The sequence below is a fragment of the Macaca thibetana genome, chromosome 15, assembly GCF_024542745.1.
Source record: "Macaca thibetana thibetana isolate TM-01 chromosome 15, ASM2454274v1, whole genome shotgun sequence".
NCBI classification, from domain to species: Eukaryota; Metazoa; Chordata; class Mammalia; order Primates; family Cercopithecidae; genus Macaca; species Macaca thibetana.
Window position 1 is genome coordinate 103,820,852 of NC_065592.1, and position 25,547 is coordinate 103,846,398.

The 25,547-nt window shown below is 49.2% G+C and overlaps 1 protein-coding gene and 1 pseudogene across 2 annotated transcripts in view; one reads left to right on the top strand and one right to left on the bottom strand.

Moving 5' to 3' along the window:
* The window catches only part of ROR2 (receptor tyrosine kinase like orphan receptor 2), a 219,633-nt gene that overhangs the window by 111,021 nt on the left and 83,065 nt on the right, over window positions 1-25,547 (bottom strand). The window lies entirely within an intron of this gene.
* Window positions 5,590-7,694, top strand: LOC126937675 (60S ribosomal protein L3-like; annotated as a pseudogene).

Consider the following 25,547-nt stretch of genomic DNA (forward strand, 5'->3'; position numbering starts at 1 on the left):
GAAGGTGGCCCGCGGCCCTGCAAAGGGCTGGGCTGGCTGCTGCAAAGACCCTGAAGACATACAGGAACTAGCGGATGTCCTCAACCTCTCGTGGCTCCTGGAATGAGGGCCTCAGAACACAAGCAGGTACTGTGCAGGAGCCCTAAAGTCAGTGGGGTCTGAGCCAGGTGGTCCTCCATGCCCACCCCGGGGCAGGTCAGGTGCATGACCAGGTTAAAGGCTCAGATGGCCCCATCAAGACAGTCTGTTGTATCCTAGACTTATTTTTTAAAGAAACGTTCTCATTTCTGACATACGCATCCTTCCTGACAGCCCTCGGTGCCTTTAAGAAGTGGTGATCTAGATGAGAGGCATGGGTGGGGAGTAGGGACTGCTGACTTCCATTCTCTTTCTAAGGAGAAAATGGACTTCTAAAGGGCCGTGACGCCCAATCCCACTAGCCTGCTCACACTTAGAAATTACTGTATGTCTAGAGACGCCACACAACTACAGTTCTTCCGCGCGCGTGTCGACGTCTACAGGTGATAAATCACAGGGAACACCGGGGCAGCAGGAGGAGCCCCAGGAGAGACAAGCCCCGTGGCACCACCCCGGCTCCAGGCTCTGCACATGCCCCGCCTGGCTGGACTGTATCTGCTTCTCATTGAGGAATGAGTGACCTCGTTTAGTAAGAAGGGCTCCGCAGAGTTTTTCTAAAAATCTCAATTTGAAACACAACCAACCCCCACGCTGGTTCCAGCCACTCCCAGCCCTGGGCTGCCGGCCCTGCTGTCTGCACCTTCTGGCCTCTGAAGGCCACTTTCCTACAGAGCAGGGCCTTTCAACAGCCACTCTGGCACTAACGGCCATCCACACACTCTCCTTCCAAATGCTTTTTCATCCCTGCAGCGGGGCGGAGGAAGGGAGGGGGCCATCAAACACGGAGCTGCACACGTTTCAGCAGGCTGCCCTGAGCCAGCAGCATAAATCAGAACGTGTTTTCCTGTTTCAGGGTGGAGGAAATGGTTCTCCAGCAAAGTTCCCTACCGTTTCTTAAAGTGATTATTTTGATTTAAACTGCTGCCTGGTGGCTAGACTTCTAGCTACCAGTTTCAGGTCGTCTGTCCTGGGAGCCCAGAGCACAAAGAAACACTGTTTGCAGGTTCCTGGGGGCCTCCTCTGGGCTGCTGCATGAGATGGACTCTCGGCCTCCACGCTCCCGCACCTTCCACAGACCAGCGCTTGTTCCTCGCCTAGGGAGCTGCCAGCCCCAAAGACACCGCCTCCTTCGTGCCACTCGCTGTCATGCAGGCTGCGGTTTTACTTCTTCGGGCCGTCCTCCAAGTATCAGGCTCTCTCTGTGTCTGAAGAGAACATATGAATTTTGGGAAGGACACAATTCAGTCCACAGCGAATCTAAAATCCACTGTGCAACATTCTTAGTTTTAGGAGGCGGCAGCTGGGGCTGAACTTGCTCAAAGTCGCCCTAAAGAACTGCAGCCCCGGACTGGCCCCATGTCCAGCCCCCCACGCTGGCGAGATGTTGTCCTATTAGGTGTAATAGGTTCGTGGCTACCAGAACCTACACCGTTGGGACAGTTGAAAAGAAAACCAGAAGCTGAATGAGTTCACGGGGCAAAACGGCCGTGGTTAGCAATGATTTTCTATACTCCGCCTCCGTATACAGAATAGCAAGCCTCGCCCCAGGTCCTTGCATGCTCCCGTGGGACAGAGAAGGCGGGGCGGTGGGGGGGAAGCGGGAGCGGGAAGGGGAGATGTCATTCCTGCATTTTCTACACATGCATCCTAATGTAAAGTAACCATTTCATGGTGTGCAAAAGATTGCCAGAAAAAGCAAAATGCATTCATGACACAATTCAAAATTACGAATCCAATCCAGCATAGACAGTTACAGGGGCCTGCAAGCGGAGGGGCAGGTTTGTATTTTCTGCCCTCCCCACCCTATGCCCAAGGTGGAATGAGGAAACTTTCTCAGAAAAGGGCCCTCTGTCCAGCGACACCAGAGCACAGTGAGAACCTCTGCGCGCGCCCCTCCCCATCACCCAGCACCCTCACTCCCAGTGTCGGGCCTGGGCGGTCCAGGGTGAGAGCCTGTCCTGGGGAAGTCAGGCCCTGACCACCTGGTGAGTCTCTTCTAGGAATGCTGCAACCAGCCAGAGCCACAGGCCATGCCTGCCCCCAAATCCAAGACTTTCAGGTGATCTCACTGTGTGGATCCCGGGCAAGAAGATGTTCATAGAGACATCCATCCCAGGGCACCATCCCATCTAATTCTTACCCAAAACTCACCACGGGTCAAGCATATGCACTAGGGGAGTTCCCAGTCAGCACCTTTCAGAAGCCAACCCCCACCCTCACGCACACCCAAAGCTTGCTCACACCAAAGCATGCTTTTTATCAGCTTTGCTGGGGTATAATCTACATGTAATAACACACACCCAGGCTGGGGGCGGTGGCTCACATCTGTAATCCCAGCACTGTGGGAGGCTGAGGCGGCGGATCCCCTGAGGTCAGGAGTTCAAGAAGAGCCTGGCCAACATGGCGAAACCCCATCTCTACTAAAAATACAAAAATTAGCCAGGTGTGGTGGCGGGCGCCTGTAATCCCAGCTACTCTGAAGGCTGAGGCATGAGAATCACTTGAACCTGGGAGGTGGAGGTTGCAATGAGCTGAGATAATGCCACTGCACACCAGCCTGGGCAACAGAGCGAGAATCCACCTCAAAAAAAAAAAAAAAAATAGGTGTACCTTATGAAGAGCTCTGACAAATGTCAACACAGATGCAACCACCACTACAGTCCCCACTGAGAAGCACCTGGCAGAAGAAGCAATACCATGGCAGTTGCAGCCAGAGGTGACTAACACTCACGCAGGGAGCCGCTGGGTGACACCAACCCCAGGATGCCTCCCGGCTGGGCTTCTACAACAATGGAGCCCAGGCAAGGCCTGCTATTCTCTATCTGGACGACCTTGAGAAGTTAAGCCTCAGTCTCTTCATCTTAAAGCTTGGAATACTGTAGCATGGATTACAGGCTTTGCCATGGACTGAAGTGTGTCCCCACAAAATACATTGAAGCCTGAACCTCAGTATGACGGTGTTTGTAGTCGGGGCCTGTGGGGAGGCAGTCAAGGTTAAAAGGGTCAAAAGGGCGCTTCCAATTCAACACAGCTGGCATCCTACAAGAGGAGGAAGAGACACTGGCACTCACTCTCTCCACCCCATGAGGATGCAGTGAGAAGGCGGCCATCTACAAGCCAAGAAGAGAGCCCTCACCAGAAACCAAACCTGCTAACACCTTCACTATGGACCTCCAGCCTCCACACTGTAGGAAATCAATGTCTGCTGTTTAAGCCGCCCAGTCTCGGTGCTTTGTTAGGGCATCTGGAGCTACCGAGACAGACTTTCTGCAGAGAATTGAAGGTTCTCAAGGAAATCTCAGGAGAAACCTCAGTAACCACAACGCAATGGAACTGCTCCATTCAAGCAGGCCAGGGGTTTCGGATTTCAAGTTTTGAGTCTTGCCTGTCCCCTCAGCATTCCCCCCGATAGGCACCCTCTGCAGTGGTCCCTGAACCTCCTTTGACCTCCAGAGCTCTGGAGAAGACCCTTGGAAAGCCACTGGGCTGGAGTCTGACTTTTCAGGTACCACTCCCTTGCCTTCTAGGGCAGATGGGGCTCAAGTATCACTGACTTCAGGAACAGAACTGTGCCTCCAGAAATTATCTGTCAACGCAGCTATAGACATGCTGAAGAAGAGGTGCCCTTCTGGTACCCAGATAACCACAGGGCACCGTGTGGAGACAACACGGGGCAGAGCTGCGGACAGCACAAGCTGAGGGAACAGCACATGCAAAGGCTCAGAGACACAAGTGGCACGGATTGGGCGGGGGGGAAATGTGGAAGGTGGAGGATAAGTGCAAGGAGGGAATGTGGGCTCAAGGTGGGTGTGGCCCCATCCTTCTTAAAGCAGGATTCAACAGAGAAAGGAAATGAGAGCTTCAAGGCGTCAGTATGCGCAGGTCCGCAGACAGCACAGACAGGCTTGGAACCAGAAAGACAGCAGGAGTGCCTGTCCTACTGGACAGAATGCCTGACTCCCCTGCAAGGCCACTTTCCCTCCCTCCTGGACCCCTCATTAGGCCTCGCTACCATCTCCCCAACTTCCAGAGATAGTGCTTTGCAGACAAGATCTACTGCCAGGTCCCTCAACGTCCCCTTGCTCCTTCGTACAATGCACCAAAACATGGGAAGCAAGCTGTATTTGCAAACCACACATATACTCCCCCAGAAAGGGCTCCCTAATGCAGTCCCCCCACTTCCCACATAGAGACTTGAGGGCGCCAGAGGAGGCTCCCTGCAGGGGCCAGCTCATACAGCAACAGCTCCAGTCTTTCAACGTAAGCCTAGACAGGCGGGACCCAAGGGCACCCCAGCTCTCCTCCAGAGCTGCTTTTCTCATTTCCGTGTGCAGCCTGCAAGGCCTGGGGGTGGAGAGCAGGCCTGAGAACGACCCCCACCCCCCAGCACACAGTGGATCCGGCCCTTCCCGGCCAGGAGATGCTGGTCGCAGGAAGACATCCTTCACATCTTCTCTGCCACCAGGAATCACACTCCCCAGAACTCAAGTTCCACTCGACCAAGCTCGAGTCAGGCTTTGATCTTGCAGGAAACGCCCACGCAGAGTCACTCTCCAGGACGGGAAGGATGCAGGAGCCAGCTTCAGCAGAACTCCTGGCTAGCAGCTCTGCCTCGCAGTGTAGAAACTGCCTCAAAATGTAAAACAGATGAGCCTGTTTTAAAGAAAGCTATTTATATTGCGGAATCTTTCAGAGCAAGCAGAAACTTGAAGAGCCTTATCACCTGGGGCACGAAACCAAGGATACTCGAGTCTTCTCTCACCAGAGAAATGGATGTGATTTTTACCGAAACATAACAAGGAAATGCGTTGGTTTGAGGCTATTTCTTGATTTCTGCTTCTGATAACGTATGCATGCCAGTCCTAATCAAGAAAGAATGGCATTCAATAAGCTGACAAAAAACTCTTTTCCTGCGAATTGCCTACCTTGAAGGTCAGGATTAAGAGTGAAGCATAGAAATTAAATTAAACCAGGGGGGTGGAGCTGTATGTAAATTTTGCTGGCTTTTCAGAAAAGGACTGGACCTCTGTCTGTCCACCCATCTGGAGGCAGGGCATCAGATGATGGACGTGGATATATGGGGGTTCTGCTCAGTGTCATCTGTGTTTTAATCAATCTGGCTAACGCTTAATTTTTTAAAAATAACATTTGGGGCCAGGCGAGGTGGCTCATGCCTGTAATCCCAGAACTTTGGGAGGCTGAGGATCACCTGAGGTCGGAAGTTCGAGACCAGTCCAGCCAACATGGTGAAACCCTACTAAAAATAGAAAATTAGCCAGGTGTGGTGGCGTGTGCCTGTAATCCCAGCTACTCGGGGGACTGAGACAGAAGAATCGCTTGAACCTGGGAGGCAGAGGTTGCAGTGAGCTGAGATCGCTCCACTGCACTCCAGCCTGGGTGACAGAGTGAGACTCTATCTCAGGAAAAAAAAAAAAAACAGTTGGACCTAAGGCTGTAGTTGAAATATTGTGCTAGACTCATGCTGGCTGAGAGCCGGGGACATGTTTATACTATTATCCAGGTAGCACACAAACGGGAGATACACACTCTCCTTTAGTGTTTGGAGATTTTTAAAGCAATTGCAATTCTTAAAAAGTATCATTATTGTCTAGGAGCATCAGGACTCTTAACAATGGATTGCAGTGAGTCTCCAGGGAAACATTCCCCAGTGCTAAGTGCAGTTCCACAGTGACCACCCTCCATCAGCCCATCCGAACAGATGTCGAGCAGGCACGTCTAGCAGGTGCCCACATTTCAGAAGTGACTCTAGGGCTTTGCTTGCTTGGGATCACTTTGCTCAGCCTTACTATGGGACCAAACCCTTTCTTGTGTGGTTCTATAATTTTAGGAGAATCACAGGAAATGTTCCCACCAACTCTTCTTTACCTCCCAATGATAGTCAGATGAGATTTCCAGGCTTTTCTTGATTTCAACAAGGAGAATCAATCCAGGGGTGAGGAAAGAGAACAAGAGCTCAAATAAAGGGGCCCTGGAGGTAGAAATAAACTGCCACATGGAAAACATCTTGACTGCCGAAAATGCAATCTCTTCACTTTCGAAGATGTGCTTCGAAGCTCCCCTCTTCTCTTCAACTTTCCTGTTAAAACTAACACTTCCAGATTTGGCTTTATCTAGCGGAAACCGAAGGCCGACCGATGTTTAACAGCGGGATTTGACAGCGTGATGTCTCACAGAAAGTTCACCCCTCCCAGACATGGGTCCCTCGGCTTCCTGCCTTGGAAGCACAGCAGCACGCATTGTGGGAAGGTGAAGAGCTTCCCTAAGGATGACCCGTCCAATCCGGTCCACCTCACAGCCCTCCTGGGATACAAGGCTGGCATGACCCACACCATGCGGGAAGTCGACAGGTCAGGATTCAAGGTGAACAAGAAGGAGGTGGTGGAGGCTGTGACCATTGTGGAGATGCCACCCATGGTGGTTGTGGGCATTGTGGGCTACATGGAAACCCCTCAAGGCCTCCAGACCTTCACTGACGTCTTCGTCAGTCTCCAGATACTGATGTATTCACTGAGCACATTAGTGATGAATGCAAGAGGCGTTTCTATAAGAACTGGCATAAATCTAAGACAAAGGCCTTTACCAAGTACTGCAAGAAATGGCAGGATGAGGATGGCAAGAAGCAGCTGGAGAAGGACTTTAGCAGCATGAAGAAGTACTGCCACGTCATCTGCATCATTGCCCACACCATATGCACCTGCTTCCTCTGTGCCAGAAGAAGGCCCACCTGATGGACACCCAAATGAACGGAGGCACTGTGGCCGAGAAGCCGGATGGGGCCCGCGAAGAGGCTTGAGCAGCAGGTACCTGTGAACCAAGTGTTTGGGCAGGATGAGATGATAGATGTCATCGGGGTGACCAAGGGCAAAGGCTACAAAGGGGTCACCAGTCGTTGGCACACCAAAAAGCTGCCCCACAAGACCCACGGAGGCCTGTGCAAGGTGGCCTGGATTGGGGCATGGCATCCTGCTCGTGTGGCCTTCTCTGTGGCACACGCTGGGCAGAAAGGCGACCATCACTGCACTGAGGTCAACAAGAAGATCTGTAAGATTGGCCAGGGCTACCTTATCACGGACGGCAAGCTGATCGAGAACAATGCCTCCACCGACTATGACCTGTCTGACGAGAGCCTCAACCCTCTGGGTGGCTTTGTCCACTACGGTGAAGTGACCAATGACTTTGTCCTGCTGAAAGGCTGTGTGGTGGGAACCAAGAAGCAGGTGCTCGCCCTCCGCAAGTCCTTGCTGGTGGAGACGAAGCGGCGGGCTCTGGAGAAGATGGACCTTAAGTTCACTGACACCACCTCCAAGTTTGGCCATGGCTGCTTCCAGACCATGGAGGAGAAGAAAGCATTCATGGGACCACCCAAGGAAGACCGAATGGCAAAGGAAGAAGGAGCTTAATGCCAGGAACAGATTTTGCAGCTCATGGGGTCTCAATAAAAGTTATTTTTCACTGGGAAAAAACAAAAACAAAAAAAAAAACCAAAAAACTAACACTTCCAAGGAAGCCGGCTAGAAAGAACCCTGGGCTCCGAGCCTGACTCCCACCCCAGGCCACATGGCCCTGTTCATGTGTAATCCGTAGCCCTAGAATCAAGTATGACTTCCTAAAGAATGTGGACTTCTGGAAATTACTACAGAGTATCTGACCTTCTGTTTCATTACGCCCTTTATTGTGCTTCATCATACCCTTACATTTCGAACTTTCTTTTATACTCTGCAAGTATTACGTGAATACACTCCTCTCTGAGTCACACTTGTACATAAAGCTGAAGTCCCCTGGACATAACTTGAACCTCCCCAGATGTAAGCAGTTAGTACTGTGTCATTTACACTCTCAGGTCTTCCTCTGCCTGTAGGAACATGGTGTTTTGAACATGCTGTTTGGCCTAAATCGCCAAACTATCTATGTGCTATCTTGCAAATGACTTTTCGTTGAGCTATAACGTGGAGATCTTTGAGGTTTGAACCACCTCGTGTTTTTTTTTTCCATTGCTGTGTAATATTCCCTAGCACTAATATTCCATAGGTATGGGTTGGTTTTCTGGTCATTTCCAAAACAGTAAACAGTTATAATGTTTCTTTTTCTCCCACAAACAGCATTGCCATAAATATCCTCATACTGACTTCTCTGTGCCCTGAGCTCAGTGTGTCTGGAAGGCAAATCCCAAGACATAGAATTACTGGGTTCATGGGTGTACCTGTTACTGATTTTAAGAAAGACAGCTGACTGTCCTCCAAAGCGGATGTGGTAATCTACACTTTACCGTTTATTAAAATGCCCAGTTCCCCATACCCTCACCTTAAACCCTGCTGATATGATAGCTTGAAATCATAACTTATGTTATTTTCTGTTTCCTAATATAGTGTGGAAGATGGAATAAGGATCCACCCAAGATGGCCACATCCTAATCCCCAGAACCTGTGACCACGTCGCCTTACATGGCTAAGGGGACTTTGTGGGCATGATTACATTAAGAATCCTGAGATGGGCCGGACACAGTGGCTCACGCCTGTAATCCCAGCACTTTGGGAGGCCAAGGCGGGTGGATCACGAGGTCAGGAGATCTAGACCATCCTGGCTAACACAGTGAAACCCTGTCTCTACTAAAAATACAAAAAATTAGCCAGGCATGGTGGCAGGCACCTGTAGTCCCAGCTACTCAGGAGGCTGAGGCAGGAGAATGGCGTGGACCCAGGAAGGCGGAGCTTGCAGTGAGCAGGGACTGCACCACTGCACTCCAGCCTGGGCGACAGAGCGAGACTCCGTCTCAAAAAAAAAAAAAAAGAAAAGAAAAATCAATTCCATATATTCCATAGGTCTGTGTGTGGATTATCTATTCTCTTCTTTTGATCTATTTGTCTATTTAATTACGACAACACATTTTGACACTGGGTAAAGCAAGGTTCTCACAATAATTTCACTTTTTCAAAACTGTCTTGGTTCTTCTTGCTCACTTTCAGTTCTACATGGACTTCAGAAACAGCAAGCCAAATTCTATAAAATACTACTGGGGTGCTAGTTGGAACTGTATTAAATTTGTATTTTAATTTCGAGAGAACAGATATCGTTACAATATTACTTTCCCAGTAACAACAGGGTTTTCTGGCCGGGTGTGGCGGTTCATGCCTGTAATCCCAGCACTTTGGGAGCTGGAAGCGGGTGGATCACGAGGTCAGTAGTTCCAGACCAGTGTGGGCAACATAGTGAAACCCCGTCTCTACTAAAAGTACAAAAAATTATCCAGGTTTGGTAGTGTGTGCCTGAAATCACAGCTACTTGGGAGGCTGAGACAGGAGAATTGCGTGAACCTGGGAGGCAGAGGCTGCAGTGAGCCAAAATCACACCATTACGCTCCAGCGTGGGTGACAGTGCAAGACTCCGTAAAAAAATAACAACATAACGTAACATAACATAACATAACACAACAGGGTTTTCTTCTCCAGTTAGTCTAATCTTCTTTCAAATTTTTCTGTGAAGTCTCAGGAGTGTGGAGCATTTCTCACTAAGGTTACTCCTGGGTATCTGAATGGCTTCGCTGCTACTGTATTTTTTTTTCTATTACTTGTTTTTATGGTTACAGGTATATACAAATGCCACTGATGTTTCTAAGTTGGTCCTGAATCCTCCAGCCAACCCACTACCTCTCTGTATTGGTGCTAACATTTTCCGTTGCGTCCCTTGCATTCTAAATAGAGACAACTGAACCAACCACAACTAATGAGAGTTTTATCATTTTACAAAACGTATACCTAACGTTTGCTTCATTTATCTCCCCCACTTGGAGAAATTCTGCCATATCCAATAAACTCATGTGGCTCTTTGCAACGTCCTAGTGTCTTTGAGACCAGCTTCATCTTTCATGACAGTGGCTATGCTTGCTGTACAGCAATGACTCCATCCCAGATGGTGGAGGGAGCTGCATTCAAAACATAACACAGGAGGATTTCCTGAAAGAGGTACAGGGGGCAGCATTTTATATTTTCTTCACACCAGGAAACTTGAGCTCATCTGGATTCAGTTGAAAGGGCAGAGTCACAAATAAATGGGGGGGGGGGGAACCACACACACACACACACACACACACACACACACACACACACACACACGCACGATGTTAAGTCCCTAAGAAGTCAGTAAAAAATAGGGTCCATGTAACAGGCCAAGGAACTGTCCTTCAAAAAGTTAAAGAAATCATTCCTATCCTAATAGGAAAGAAGAGGACAAGGATGCCTATAGGAAAATGGACCAAGAACTTGGGGGATTTCCCTCCTGAAGACTTCTTCCTCCTCTGAAGAGAGTGTAGAGAAGGGAGATTTCTGACCTTCCCACTGGCACAGGCCTCTGCCACCGGACTTGGTGCAGCACTGGACACGGCTGCCCCTCCCGGGCTCGCCACCTTTCTTGCTCCCTCTTCAGCGCATGCTCCATGAGCACACTCCAGAAAGGCTGGGGGTGGGGACTGGGGGGTGGTGAGGGTGAAAATAACAATCATGGAGCAGGGAGGACCAGCCCCAGAGCAAGGCGATGAGGTGGCCAGGCTGTGGGAGACTGGCCGAGGACCGGGGCTGAGGCGTGCCGGGTCTGGTCTATGCCTGGGGTTGGGCCTTTGCCCGTGGGACTGCCAGGCCTGAGTCCAGAGACCAACACAGCAGGGCTCCTCCGGGGTGGGCCTGATCAGAGGGCACCAGGACTCAACGGCCAGAGGGGGTTTAAAGACCCGACCAGAGTTCCTGGGAAAGGTAACCATGCTGTGAACGGGTAAGGTGTGCCCAAGAGTTGACGTGAGGTGAAAGAAGGGGAGGTGGCAGCAGAGGACCAGCCTGGGGTCAGAAAGGTGGCACTGGGGCAGAGTGAAGCAGAAGGTCCCGGGAGGTGTGGCTCCACACAGATGGCCTTTGCAGACACAGTACTGCGACAAGTCAGGGTGGGAGGGCAGGTGCTACCCAGCCTCCAGCCCTCCCCTACACCCTGATCAACACAAGAGACTCAGGAGGGTGCAGGACCCACTCTGGAACCCCGAGGAGTGGTACCCACCCCTATAACAACAGGCAGCACTCCTTAGACCAAGGGCTAGCTCACCCCCTTGGTCCTCAGCTCTGGGTACTGGCTGCTAATTGAAGACGACAGGACACGTCCCACTCGACATCCCGCTCTGAGACAACTACAGTGCCCAGGAAGATGCTGTGACAGTAACGCATGAAGAGCCGAGTTGATCAAATTTCATGCATGAATATTCGACTCAGCCTGATGGGGCTGCGGGCAGCACTGACTGGGAAATGGCAGAGACATAACATCTAAGAGGATGCAGCAAGCTGTGAGCAGAGTGAGGGTGCATAAGACACTGAGGAACAGTGTTCCTTGGCCAATATCTGTAATATTTCCATCATAGATTGGGCTCCCCAAGAAGTCAATCCAGAGTGCATTTGGGAGGTGAAGTCAGGGGGCCCTGGAAGTGGAGTCAGAAGGAGAGGAGAAGGGGAAGAGGCCCAGAGGTAGTGCATGAGCAGGCTCCTGCTATGGGCAACACCACGCAAGACACTGGGCCCCTGTGGGAGGCCACATAGACCCTACATCTCAGAGCTGCCCACCCCACAGGCAAGGCAGCTGGAGCATTCACTACCCAATGAGGGCTAATTGTTGGAGGACTGCCGATAGCAGGGGATGCAATGGCTCCCAGCACCCCAGTGTACCTAGACTGTAGACCAAGTACCCTGGCCAGAAAAGGCCTGTGACCAAGTCCCAAGGGCTTGGAGTCGGCAGCCTGCAGGAGGTGGTGAGGCACAGGATGGGGCCAGTGGCAACACTGTCCACTACATAATGACCAAGGCTTGACTGGCACGGTCTTTTCTTGTCACAGACACACCCTGCTGCTGCTGACCTTCTGTGCAAAGGCAGCACTCCATTTGCAGAGTTGTCACTGCAAAGTAATGAAGCAGTAATTTCATTTTACCCTGAATCCCTCAGTGAAGGAGACTGGCCTTCCTATTGCTGCCCCAGTTTTGCAGATGAAAAAAATGAAGAGCAAGTGTCCTCTTTTAAGGAGCCAAGGTCATGTGATAGGAGGAGTGCAGGACGAGAATCGCAGGGCCCTGGAGTCTCCGCTGCCTCTGAGAGGGCTGCAAAGTGGAAGGTGGTTGGTAAGCTGGAGGTCTCAGACCTAAATGCTGCATCAAGCAAAACCACTTACACATGCACTTTTAGTCTCACTGCTTTGCCTCTCGTTAGAGGTAAGGTTTGAATTGTAAAGTGCTGTTTAAGTAGCATTGCCACCGGCCATTTGGCTTGGATGAGCCAGCAGGGAATTAGCAAAGGCTTTTATTTTAAAAACTACTTTAATCCATCAATTAGAATAATTTGTAACTAGAAGATATGCCTCCAATATTTTAGTAAAGGCAAATGAAAACACACATCAATAGGTTATATTACAACTGATGATAAAATGCTTCAAACAACATCTTCAGGAGAATGGAATTGTCCTGTAGGCCTTGTGAACATAAAATTTAACTTAATTACTCTTAAAAAATCTTAACTTTAAATCAAATTATCACCCCATGCCCCATCCCAACAAGTGCCTCCCCTTATCCCGCAGGGCCCCACGTTCACATTAGACTCAATGCTCACAGGCTGGAGGAAGCTCCTGCTGGATTGCTAATAGTTGGTCCAAGAGTCCATGCGTCCTCACTCCTGGCAAGAGAGCAGCACGTGCCCAGAGAGCCTGGGCCCTGCAACTTTCCTCCCACAGGTGTGTCTGAGGGTGCACGACAAGCGCTCCTGAGACAGGACTCAGTCCAGAGAGATCAGGGCAGACCATTCAGCCCTCCGGCCATGGCAGCCTGGCCCTAGGCAAGGTCAGGAGGTCATGCAGGCTGAAAGTCCTGATCCCAGGCTGAGAAGGGAGGGGTGAAGGTTCATCTCCCACAGCACTGGAACAGTCCTTTCCACTGAACAGTGACGTCCACCCCCAGTTTCCTGCCCCCAGTGGCAGGGTAAGCATCTTAGAGAAGGAAGGGACACCCAGGGGCAATCAGCCTGCCTTCGCTGGAGGATGATTCTCTCCAGCAGGGCAGCAGCGTGAACAGGCTTCCTCCTCTGGCTGCTGGTTTACAGATATCATGACATGTGGCATGGATGAGGGAAGTGGGGATAGTATGGGGGAGAAGCATCTGGAAGCAGAGGACCAGCGTAACTACACAACTCTGGGATGCGACCTCAGAGAGGAGGGACCAGGGCGGCCTTGGGGTCAGCACCCCCCAGAGAGACTGCTGCATAGGAGTCTGATACACCTGCCGGCCGGGTTAGGCGCTGGGGCCGCACCATCAGGAAGATCCTGGGGCTCTGGGTTCCGGGAACCCCCAGTGAGCCCGAGAGGCAGAAATAAACAGGTTCCGGAGGTTACCCGTAAAATCTTGGAATGCTAAGTCTTTCTAGCGTTTGTTGGGACTGCCCACCAAAAAGTAAATTTAAAAGAAAAACAAATTGTCCTTGTAGCCCATAAATAAGCTGGGTGCAGCGGCTCAAGCCTATAATCCCGGCAACTCAGGAGGCTGAGGTGGGCTCGAGGCCAGGAGTTTGAGACCAGCCTGGGCAACATGGCAAGATCCTGTCTCTACGATCAAAATAAAATTAGCCAAGCATGGTGGTATGTGCCTGAGTCCCAGCTACTTGCGCGGCCGAGGCGGAAGGATCACTTAGCCCAGCAGGTGGAGGCTGCAGTAAGCTATGGTTGCAGCACTGCACTCCAGCCTGGGCAACAAAGCGAGACCTTACTAAGCTTAAAATGCTGTAAGTTAAACTGCATGTCTGCGCTAAATTGCATTCCCCCAAAATTCACAGGTTGAAGCCCTGACTCCTAGTACCTCAGAATGCATTTGAAGATAGACTTTTAAAGAGGAGATGAAGGTAAAACAAGGTCATATGGGTGGGCCCTACCCCAACGTGACTGGTGTCCTATAAGGAGAACAGATGAAGACACAGACACACACAGAGGGACGACCTCGTGAGGAGTCAGGGAGAGGACAGCCAACTGCAAGGCAAGGAGCAAGGCCTCAGGAGACACCAACCCTGCTGACACCTTGACGTCACACTTCCCCTTCCAGGGCTGTGAGAGAATGAACGTTATTTAAGCGGCCCAGTCTGGGGTGGGTATTAACGTCGCACTTCCACCTCCAGGGCTGTGAGAGAATGAACGTTATTTAAGCGGCCCAGTCTGGGGTGGGTATTGACGTCACACTTCCACCTCCAGGGCTGTGAGAGAATGAACGTTATTTAAGCGGCCCAGTCTGGGGTGGGTACTTACGGCAGACTGAGCAGACTAACACGATGTCCTTGTCTGAGGCTCTACCTCTGAAACAGATGGCCCATCACAACGGCAACTCCCAACACGCGCTGGATGCTTGCTGTGCCGGGTGTTCGCTGTTCAAGCTCATAGAGTCCCCACAACAGTCCCATGCTGGGGGTATTATTTTAACCATCCTCAGTGGACGAGGAACAAATTCCACCATTCTCTACTAAGGTACTCACTGAGGTCACCCTACTGGTAAGTGGCAGGGTCCCTGCCTTGAGGCTCCAGAACCCGTGTTCACTCCCAGAACCTATGTTCACTCCCATCCCCTAAAACAACCCTTCACCAGGCGCCTGAGCACACTCACGTGCAGTGTGGCAGAGAGGGGACTGGACCCTGGCTCCTGAACCTGCCACCTCGTTTCACAGGTGACCATCAGGGAGGCTGCCCCTCCTGCAGTCAGTCACTGCCTCCTCCCCTCCCATCCAGCTACGCAGGTCTAACCATTTTTAGAATCCCACACGTATTACAGAAACAATTCCCCAAGCAGTATGAAGGCAGCCTTTCCTTTTGCACAGGAACCACTTGCAGCCAGGCCTGACCTCACTGGGCAGGCGGTGGGGCCTAGCACGCCCCGCCACTCCAGGTCCCAGCTTGGAGCAAGGGCTTTGTGACTGCCAGGGCTTCGGCGGGATTTTTACACAGCCTTGCCTTTATGAGCAACTGCGACCAGCATGAGGAACTGAGTCAACTAAAAACACACTTTTTAAAAACATTCCAGCAGGTCATGTTCTGCAGCAGGAGACTCGCAGGCACCATTAGAAAAAGGCCTTTGTAAATCCAGGGCCTGTGTGCAGAGCCGTGCCTGACTGCGTCAGGAGTCAGATGTTACACACAGGCTGCTGGGCAGGACCCAGGACGAGGGGGTGGCAAGCCCGGAGGCAGGCCCCTGTCTTCTGGGCCGGCAGGGGCAGCCAACTTCCTCCCTAAGGAGCTTAAATCCCCTCCCCGCAGCTCCCAGCGATCAATCTCCCTGGGAGGGGCCTAGAGCCACAGGGCAGCCCTTGTTTCCCTGCAGGTTCAACAATCTGGTTTTCATTGAATGGAGTTTTTAGTGCTCTCCCACCACATTCTTCTTTAATTATGATAAAAGAGAGTAACTTAATCAAGCATAAATCCTGTTGAAATGAACAGGAGAAAATAAAGGGGTTAACTTGGAGGAGGAGGGGAGAGGGTGGAAAGGACGACCACAGGTCCTCCGGATTTAGGCCGCCAAGCCCAGCAAATAAAAACCAAGGCTGCTTCCCACCCAGAATCCGGTCCTAATCCTCCTGCTGGAAGAAGAAATGAAGGTTGGCCATGGCCTGCTCCACTGAAGCACCTGGGGAACAAAGACCACAGATCACCAGGCTGTGCCCAAAGACAGGACCCCGAGTTCCTACAGCCTCCAACCTGGGCTCCTATGCCTCACACCAACGGCTGACTAAGGGCCGGTGCAGCGGGGGCAGGGGAGCAGGTTACTGCTGGCAGCTCACCTGGGCCATGAGAAGGCACAGGCACACATGCACACACACGTGCATCCACATGGGCATAGGCATCTGAGCCCAGGCGCACACATGCAGGCACCTGCGTGCACATATGCACACACACGAATGCACACACACTCGCACACACACTCACACGGGCACACATTCACACAGGCGCACACTGGGCACACACCCCACAGAGCAGTGGTTCTCAAAGTGCCCCATGAGAAGCAGCAGCTGCAGCCCCAAGAAAAGTCCTTAGAAAGGCAGAAATCTCAGACCCAGCCAGATCTGTGGGTGGGGCCAGGCAATGTGTACTTAACAAGCCTTCTGGGCTACAATTTGAGAACTGCTAGGAGGCAAAGTGTTGAGTTGAAAAACAAGATCACAATATTATCAGTTCGCTTAAGGAGACATTTTGTGTGCGCACTACAGCTCGCAGGCAGTAATAATAACAATAGCACTCAGCCATCCCTCAGGGCCTCTGCATGCCACAGGGAATCCTAAATCCTGACAAGAACCAAGTCATGTAATCCAGTGCCAGCAACTCCAACTTACTGATGAGGTTTACAGAAAGGTTAAGCAGCTCGCCCAAGATCATGCAGTTATCGGGGGGCAGAAGAGGAATCCGAGCCAGGCATCAGGCTCTACTACCCACCTCCTGAACACACACAGTGCCAGGTGTCACCCGGGACACCAGGCGAACAGGGTCGCCGCCAAGGAGGGATGAAGAACAAATGCTGGGAAGGCCCCAGTGCAAGGGGCTCAGGAGCCGGGCAGCATGGGTCCAGCGAAGCACAAGGCCCAGCCTGGTCAGTCCGTAAGTTTGGTGACCTACAAAGAGATTCAGGGCAAGGTAAAGGCCCTAGGCAGGGGTGGAACTCAGTCCTGCCAAGAAGGAGCATCTGAAAGTATTCCTTCTTTTTTTTTTTTTTTTGGAGACGTAGTCTCACTCTGTTGGAGTGCAGTGGTGCGATCTTGGCTCACTGCAACCACGGCCTCCCAGGTTCAAGCAATTCTCCTGCCTCAGCCTCCTGGGTAGCTGGGCCTACAGGCGAGCCACCAAGCTTGGCTAATGTTGAATATTTCTTCACGTCCTTATTTGCCATTTATGTATTTTCTTTGGATAAATGACTATTCAGGTTTGTATTCTGACTGAGTTGCCTTTTTTACTATTTAGTTGTGTTTGGATTTGTCGGCTTGGGCTGCCATAACAAAATACCATAGACTGGGTGGCTTAAACAACAGGAACATATTTCTTACCGTTCTGGACGCTAGGAATCCAAGATCAAGGTGCTGGCAGATTTGAGGGCTGCTTTCTTGCTGTGTCCTCACATGGTGGAGGGTAAGCAAGCTCTGGTTTTTCTCTTTTTTTTTTTTTGGAGACAGGGCCTCACTCTGTTGCCCAGGCTGGAGTGCAGTGCTGTGATCATGGCTCACTGCATCCTTGAACTCCTGGGCTCAAGCAATTCTCCTGCCTCAACCTCCTGAGTAGCTGGGACTACTGGCATGTGCCACCATGCAAGATAATTTTTACATTTTTCTTCTGCAGAGACGGGGCCTCAGTATGTTGACAAGGCTGGTTCTGAACTCGTGGCCTCAAGTGATCCTCCTGCCTTGGTCCTCCAAAGTGCTAGGATTGCAGGCATGAGCCACCACTCCTGGCCTCTTCTTCTTATGAGGGCACTAATCCCATCATGGGGACCCCACCCTTACGACCTCATCTAAAACCTAATGACTTTCACAAAACCCCATCTCCAAATGCCATCACATTGGGCGTTAGGGATAAGAATTTGACGGGGAAGGGGATACATTCTGTCCATAACAGTGTTCTTTATATAATAGATAACAAGTCCCTTAACAAACATATAATTTAAAAGTATTTTCTCCCATTTTGTGAGTGTCTTTTTACCTTTTTGATGTTATCTGTTGAAGCACCAAAGTTTTTAATATTGTTGAAAACTAATTTATGTATTTTGTTATTGCTTTGTCTTTTGGTATTATTTCTTAGAAACTGTTGTCTAACTCAAGGTTATGAAAAGTTATGCTGTATTCTCTTAATAGTTTTATAGTTTCAGCACTTACATAGTCTGTGATGCATTTTGAGTAAATTTTTGCGTACTTAGTGAGGAAGTGTTCCAACTTCATTCCTTCATGTGCAGATGTTCATTTATTCCAGTACCAGTTGTGGAAGAGACTATTCTTTCTCTTGCATTGTTTTGGCAACATTGTCAAAAATCAGCTGGCCTTAATGTGAGGGTTTATTTCTGGACCTCTATTCCATTCATCTGAAGATCTGTATGCTAATTTTATACTAGTACCACACTACTTCAGTTACTGAGAAGTCTTTGAGTCCTCCAACTTAGTTCCTTTTATTTGTTTCAACATTGTTTTGGCTATTCTGTATTCCTTACATTTCCATATGAATTAGAAGCAGTAGGTCAATCTCTGAAAAACAAAACAAAACCTCAAAAACTAGGTGAGGATTTTGGTAGGGATTGTGTTGAATCTACAGAAAAATGTATTTCCATCTTTAACAGTATTAAGTATTCTGATCCATAAACACAGGATGTCTTCCATTTATTTAGATCTTTAAAAAATTTCTTTAAACAATGTTTGTAGTTTTCAGAGTGTAAGCCTTGTACTTTTTTGGGAGGATTAAATTTCTTCCTAAGTAATATATTATTTTTTTAATGCTATTGTAAATGGAGTTGTCTTGGTTTCATTTTCACATCGTTTATTGCTAGCATATAGAAATACAACTGATTTTTGTATATTCATTTTGTATACACACGTGATGTTTAATTTTAGGTGTCCACTAGACTAAGGAGTACCTAGAGGATGGTAGAGCATTACCTTCCGGTGTGTCTGTGAGGGTGTTTCCAGAGGAGACTGGTGTGAGAGTTGGTAGACTGAGTAGGGAAGATCTGCCCTCAATGTAAGTGGCACCATCCAATGGGCCTGGAGAGAACAAAAAAGGTGTCTCTCTACTGCAACTGAGACACCCTCCTCTTGCCTTCACACGTTAGCACTCCAGGTCTTCCAGCCTTTGGACTCCAGGACTCACACGTGGCTCCCTGGGTTCTCAGGCCTTTGACCTTGAATTGAGCCGTGCCCTGGCATCCCAGGGTCACCAGCTTGCAGACGGCCGACTGTGTACTGTGGACTTTCTCAGCCTCCATGATCGCTGTGAGCCAGTTCCCCAAATGAATCCCCTCTCATGCATTTCCATATGTACATCCTATTGGTTCTCTCTCTCTGGCGAACTCTAATACATTTCGTCCGTTGGTATGTGCTTGCTCAAAGATGGACTATCTTCCCTCTCAAGCCACCGTTTCTCATGAGATCCCCCATTCACCCAGGGAGCCTTGGGGTGCTTGTTTCTTTCACCGTCAGGGAGTCACCAAGCGCTGCTGAGGGCTCCTCTGCTAAGGATGCCCGTTGTCTCCCGGCCTGCTCCCAAGGGAACCCCACAGCCTCCCTCTCACCCTTCCCTCTCCCAGATGGCAAAGGTCTAACCTGGTCAGCGCCTGACGGGAAGGGCCTGGAACCGAGCCTTTCCTGAGAGGGCTCCTGTTTCTCCCTGTGCCTTCCTCAGACCATGCCAACTGGAGTCTCCACTCGCCTCCCTGAGAAAGGCCCTGTCTGTGCTTGTTTTCAGGACGAGCTCCTCTACTCATCCGGAGCAGCGTCCAGGCCTGCAGGAGTGAGCACACCCTCGCTTGCCCAGAGTGGGCTGAACGGGGCTGGGTCTTCTAGGTGTGCTTTTCTTTGTGATGGTCCCACCAGGTGGAGCTGCATGTACTTACTGTGGCTGAAACACATGGTTTAGCTTTTGTTTTTTGTGGTTTTTTTTGAGACAGAGTCTCACTGTCGCCCTGGCTAGAGTGCAGTGGCGAGATCTCAGCTCACAGGAAGCTCCGCCTCCTGGGTTCAAGCAATTCTCCTGCCTCCGCCTCCCAAGTAGCTGGGATTACAGGTGTGCACCAACAAGACTGGATAATTTTGTTGTCCTTTTAGTAGAGATGGGGTTTCACCATGTTGGCCAGGATGGTCTCAGAAGTATTTCTCTTATAGCCTGAGAAAGATCTGAAGGCAGCAAGGGTATTTTTTGGAGTGTTCCAGACTGTGGTCCTGGGAATGACAGTCTCTTTTGGATAAAAACATGTTTCAGGCCAGACACGGTGGCTCACACCTATAATCCCAGTACTTTGGGAGGCAGAGGCAGGCGGCTCACCAGAAGTCAGTAGTTCGAGACCAGCCTGGACAACACGAAGAAGAGGCCAGGAGTGGTGGCTCATGCCTGCAATCCTAGCACTTTGGGGGACCAAGGAAGGAGGATCACTTGAGGCCAGGAGTTCAGAACCAGCCTTGTCAACATACTAAGGCCCTGTCTCTGCAGAAGAAAAATGTAAAAATTATCTCAGCACGGTGGCATATGCCAGTAGTCCCAGCTACTTAGGAGGTTGAGGCAGGAGAATTGCTTGAGCCCAGGAGTTCAAGGATGCAGTGAGCCATGATCACAGCACTGCACTCCAGCCTGGGCAACAGAGAAAAAGAAACCAGAGCTTGCTTACCCTCCACCATGTGAGGACACAGCAAGAAAGCAGCCCTCAAATCTGCCAGCACCTTGATCTTGGATTCCCAGCGTCCAGAACTGTAAGAAATATGTTCCTGTTGTTTAAGCCACCCAGTCTATGGCATTTTGTTATGGCAGCCCAAGCTGACGAATCCAAACACAACTAAATAGTAAAAAAGGCAACTCAGTCAAAAGACGAACCTGAATAGTCATTTATCCAAAGAAAATACATAAATGGCAAATAAGGACGTGAAGAAATGTTCAACCTCATTAGCCATCCATGAAATGCCAATCAGAACCACAATGACATACTGCACTTCACACCTACTAGTTTGCTTATAATAAAAAAGATACACAAGCACAAGCGTTAGTGAGGATGTGCAGGAAGGGCGACCTTACACGCTGCTGGGGGAAGGTAAAATGGTACAGCGCTGCAGCAAACCATCTGGCAGTTCTTTGGCCACAATGCCCAGCTAATGTTTACATTCTTCTTCTGTAGAGATGGGGTCTCAGTATGTTCACAAGGCTGGTTCTCAACTCCTGGCCTCAAGTGATTCTCCCGCCTTGGTCCCCCGAAGTGCTAGGATTGCAGGCATGAAGGTTAAACACAGAGTGACCAGAGGACCCTGCATATTCCCCTCGCAGGTATACAACCAAGAGAAATGAAAACATTAAAATGTATATAGGAACATTCACAGGAGCATTATTCGTAATAACAAAAAAAGTAAAAACATCCCAACTGTCTATATACTGATAGATTAATTAATTAATTAATATGTGGTGTATCCATACAGTGGAACACAATTTAACTGTTTAAAAAGGATAAGGAAATGTGGTAATGTGTCCCAGAACTTAAAGGAAAGAAAAAGAGTCCGGGTGCAGTGGCGCAAGCCTGTAATCCCAGCACTTTGGGAGGCCGAGACGGGCGGATCACAAGGTCAGGAGATCGAGACCATCCTAGCTAACACGGTGAAACCCCGTCTCTACTAAAAAATACAAAAAATTAGCCAGGCTAGGTGGCGGGCGCCTGTAGTCCCAGCTACTCGGGAGGCTGAGGCAGGAGAATGGTGTAAACTCGGGAGGCGGAGCTTGCAGTGAGCTGAGATCCGGCCACTGCACTCCAGCCTGGGCGACAGAGCGAGACTCCGTCTCAAAAAAAAAAAAAAAGAAAAGAAAAAGAAATGTGGTGTATCTATACAGTGAAAGATGATTTAGCCATTACAACAGGCTACAACATGGATGAAGCTTGGAAACCTTATGCTCAGTGAAAGACGCTAGAGACAAAAGACTCCACTTACATGAAATAATGCATGACTCCATTTACATGAAATGTCTAGAACAGGCAAATCCATAGAGATGGAAAGGAGATTCGCAGGTGGCTGGGCCTGGCGGGGGGATGGGAGAAAGGGGTTATGACTGATGGGTTTCTTTTCAGGTGATAATAATGTGTTAAAATTGATTGTGGTAATGGTTGCAAAACTTTGTGAATATACTAAAAACCACTGAGTTGTAGACTTTAAATGGTGAACTGCATGGTACGTGAGTTGTATCTCAAAGTGTAAATATAAAAATGACTGATTTGGAGATGCTGGAAATGGGAAGGGAAGGGGAGCAGGTTCCGGCAACATAAAAACTAGAAACACACACAAGGAAGCAGAAGCAGAAGCAGAAACAAAGTGGAAAATAAGGTAGGTTCAGGAAAAGATGCAGGCAGGCTCAGTTTGGGAGATAAAAACTCCTGGACCCCCTTAAATGTGCAAGGGTCCCATCCTTAACCTCATGTGCAAACTAATTTCCTTTTCCACTGCACACTTCTGCGTTCCCTGAATTCAAATTCCACAGGAAACGCCCCAGGATTCCCGTTAGATTATGTGAATTACTGGACACTGCGCCCAGGGAAAGAGATCCTCCTGTTTCCATCCACCCATCAGTGATTCTGGCCAGAACAAGGCTCGGTTCTTGCAACGAAGAGAATCCTAAGTCCCGCCACAAGTCCACGAGCCCACTCTGGGCCCCAAGTCCACCTGTGCCTCTGGAGACCGGGAACACGAGCCAAGGACAGAGACGGGTGGGGATAAGGAGCACTGTCAACACACAGGGAGAAGGAAACAATCCAGCCCTGCTACACAATCTTAATTATGACTTAGACATATTAGGATTTTCTTGCCAAAATTTGCAGAGACGCCACCATAGATCAAAACACGTGGAAGGCTTCCGGCCAGGACCACGACACAAATCAAGATAATCAGTAACCCTGCCAGAGCGGTCACTCTCGCTACTCTCTCCTTCCACACATGAGCCTCAAGAATCGACTGCTTCCTCCGTCCATGCTGGCACGTCAGAAGGGACCAGGGGGCCAGGCTAGTTTCAGGATGTGCTCATTTTAGACAGTACCTTATTAAAAGATAGATAACTTTCACCATAACTGAGTACAGAAAAAAGTAACAGATAAATTACATCTTGGTCGGTCCAACTTTAGCATATGTTTTATTTAAGCAGATGTCGCACAGCCCTTTACATCTTCCTTCTCTCTGCTCTGAAGGGAAAGGGGGATGATCAGAAGATACAGTGCTGTCACATCATTTAGCAGACAGGCTCCTTCACGTGGGAAGTTTAAACGGTCACAGTACTCCCCTTAGCCAGGAAGTTTTATACTTTGCAAAATGCTCACCTCAACAGCAAAGTCTTCAATAGAGTTCTCTGTAATCTACAAAATCCTCAGTGTGAAAGCTAAGGCTAAAAGGTTTTTTTTTTTTCCAGTATACTTGTCAAATATAGTAATTCTACACAGTAATAAAGAGCTTAAGAGATCTCCCCGAGTTCTTCCACAGGACAACAAAGAAAGAAACCACATGAAGGCACTTGCTGCTCTGAAGCCCATCAGCTGGCAGGTTACACACGTCCAACCAGCGCTCTTCACTCGGTTACACTGACGTCACTCCCACTCCAGGACTCTGCTTAAGAAAAGAGGCCGGGCGTGATGGCTCAAGCCTGTAATCCCAGCACTTTGGGAGGCCGAGACGGGCGGATCACGAGGTCAGGAGATCGAGACCATCCTGGCGAACACGGTGAAACCCCGTCTCTACTAAAAAATACAAAAAACTAGCCGGGCGAGGTGGCGGGCGCCTGTAGTCCCAGCTACTCGGGAGGCTGAGGCAGGAGAATGGCGGGAACCCGGGAGGCGGAAGCTTGCAGTGAGCTGAGATCCGGCCACTGCACTCCAGCCTGGGCGACAAAGCGAGACTCCGTCTCAAAAAAAAAAAAAAAAAAAAAAAAAAAGAAAACAGTCTCCAGATTAGAGACACTCAAGGAATCAAATGACCCACCTGTGAAACCACGTTTTGGTTTTCTTTAATGTATCTGAAAAATAACATGACTTTAGTGTCATTAGTGTTCCTCCTCTACAGAAATTAGAATACCAAAACATTGGCTTTGTAGGAGTCAACACAGGGCAGGGAGACACGTCATTTCATTTTTAAAAGCACAGCAAGTAATAAAGCAATTAGGTAAATATCTTATTCTGAGCAAGGAAGAGATACCATTTTGCAGATCAGTCCATTGTCATTCCTTTAAAAAGGGTCGTGACAATATTTCATTTTCAAAATATGGGCCCGAGGCTATTTATTTCACATGAAATACTACAAGACTATGGACTAAGTCCTACTTTCATTTTTGGTTGAAGGCACGGGAGTGAAGAAGTGAAGTGAAAACAAGACGGCTTCTTTGGGGGCCACATCAACCTGGCTAAGGTGACTTCTGAAAGAAGGGAAGAGCTCAGTCAGCACTGCCAGTGATGTTCAACGGGGCCCCGCCTTCAAAAAATAGAATACAAAAGAGATTCTCTTTAAACTGCTCCAGAGGATATATGACTCTAACATGGGACGTTATCCAAATTTAGCTACACATACTGAATAAATGACACTTTCTGAATTACCTAAATCAAAATACTCCAGGCAGGTGTGTGGTACAATAGTGGCATCACAGTGAAAATGCTTTACACACGAAATAGTCAAAGAATAGTGATATTCTTCCCTCTGCCCAAATCCAAGCCTGCCAGCTGGATGGTTTTTCATTTTTTTGTTTTTTGTTTTTAGATGGAGTCTTGCTCTGTTGCCCAGGCTGGAGTGCAGTGGCACAATCTCAGCTCACTGTAACCTTCGCCTCCTGGGTTCAAGTGATTCTCCTGCCTCAGCCTCCTGAGTAGCTGGGATTACAGGTGTGCACCACCACACCCGGCTAATTTTTGTATTTTTAGTAGAGACAGGGTTTCACCATGTTGGTCAGGCTGGTCTCAAACTCCTGACCTCATGATCTACCCGCCTCGGCCTCCCAAAGAGCTGGGATTACAGGCGTGAGCCACCGCGTCCAGCGTTTTTTTTTTTTTTTTTTTTTTTTTTGAGACTGAGTCTATCGCCCACACTGGAGTGCAGTGGCATGATCTCAGCTCACTGCAACCTCCGCTTCCCAGGTTTCAGTGATTCTCCTGCCTCAGCCTCAGCCTCCTGTGTAGCTGGGATTACAGGTATGCCACCACACTTAGATATTTTTGTACCAGCTGCATGTTTTAAAGAGTGCTTTCCACAGCAAAATAAACTTGCTGCATTGTACAGTAAGGGAGCCACCAGACCTATGGGGCTACTAAAATTTAAATTAATTAAAATTACAGAAGATTTATAATTCTATTAGCCCGCCCCACTAGCCACATTTCAAGAGCTTAATATTGCCACATAAGGCCAACAGCTACCATACGCAGACACAGACTATTTCCATTTTCCCCAAAAGTTCTATGCAACAGAACTGACAACAGAATCTAGTAATTTAATTACCTAATTTTGGGGAGAAAATGGAAAGGATCTTGAAACAATCTGAAATCTGCACATCCTCCTCAAAATAGGGTTGGTGCTAATTGTGCTGGAAAACAAAATAGAAAATAAAAATTTTTTTTTTTTTTTTTTTTTTTGAGACGGAGTCTCACGCTGTTGCCCAGGCTGGAGTGCAG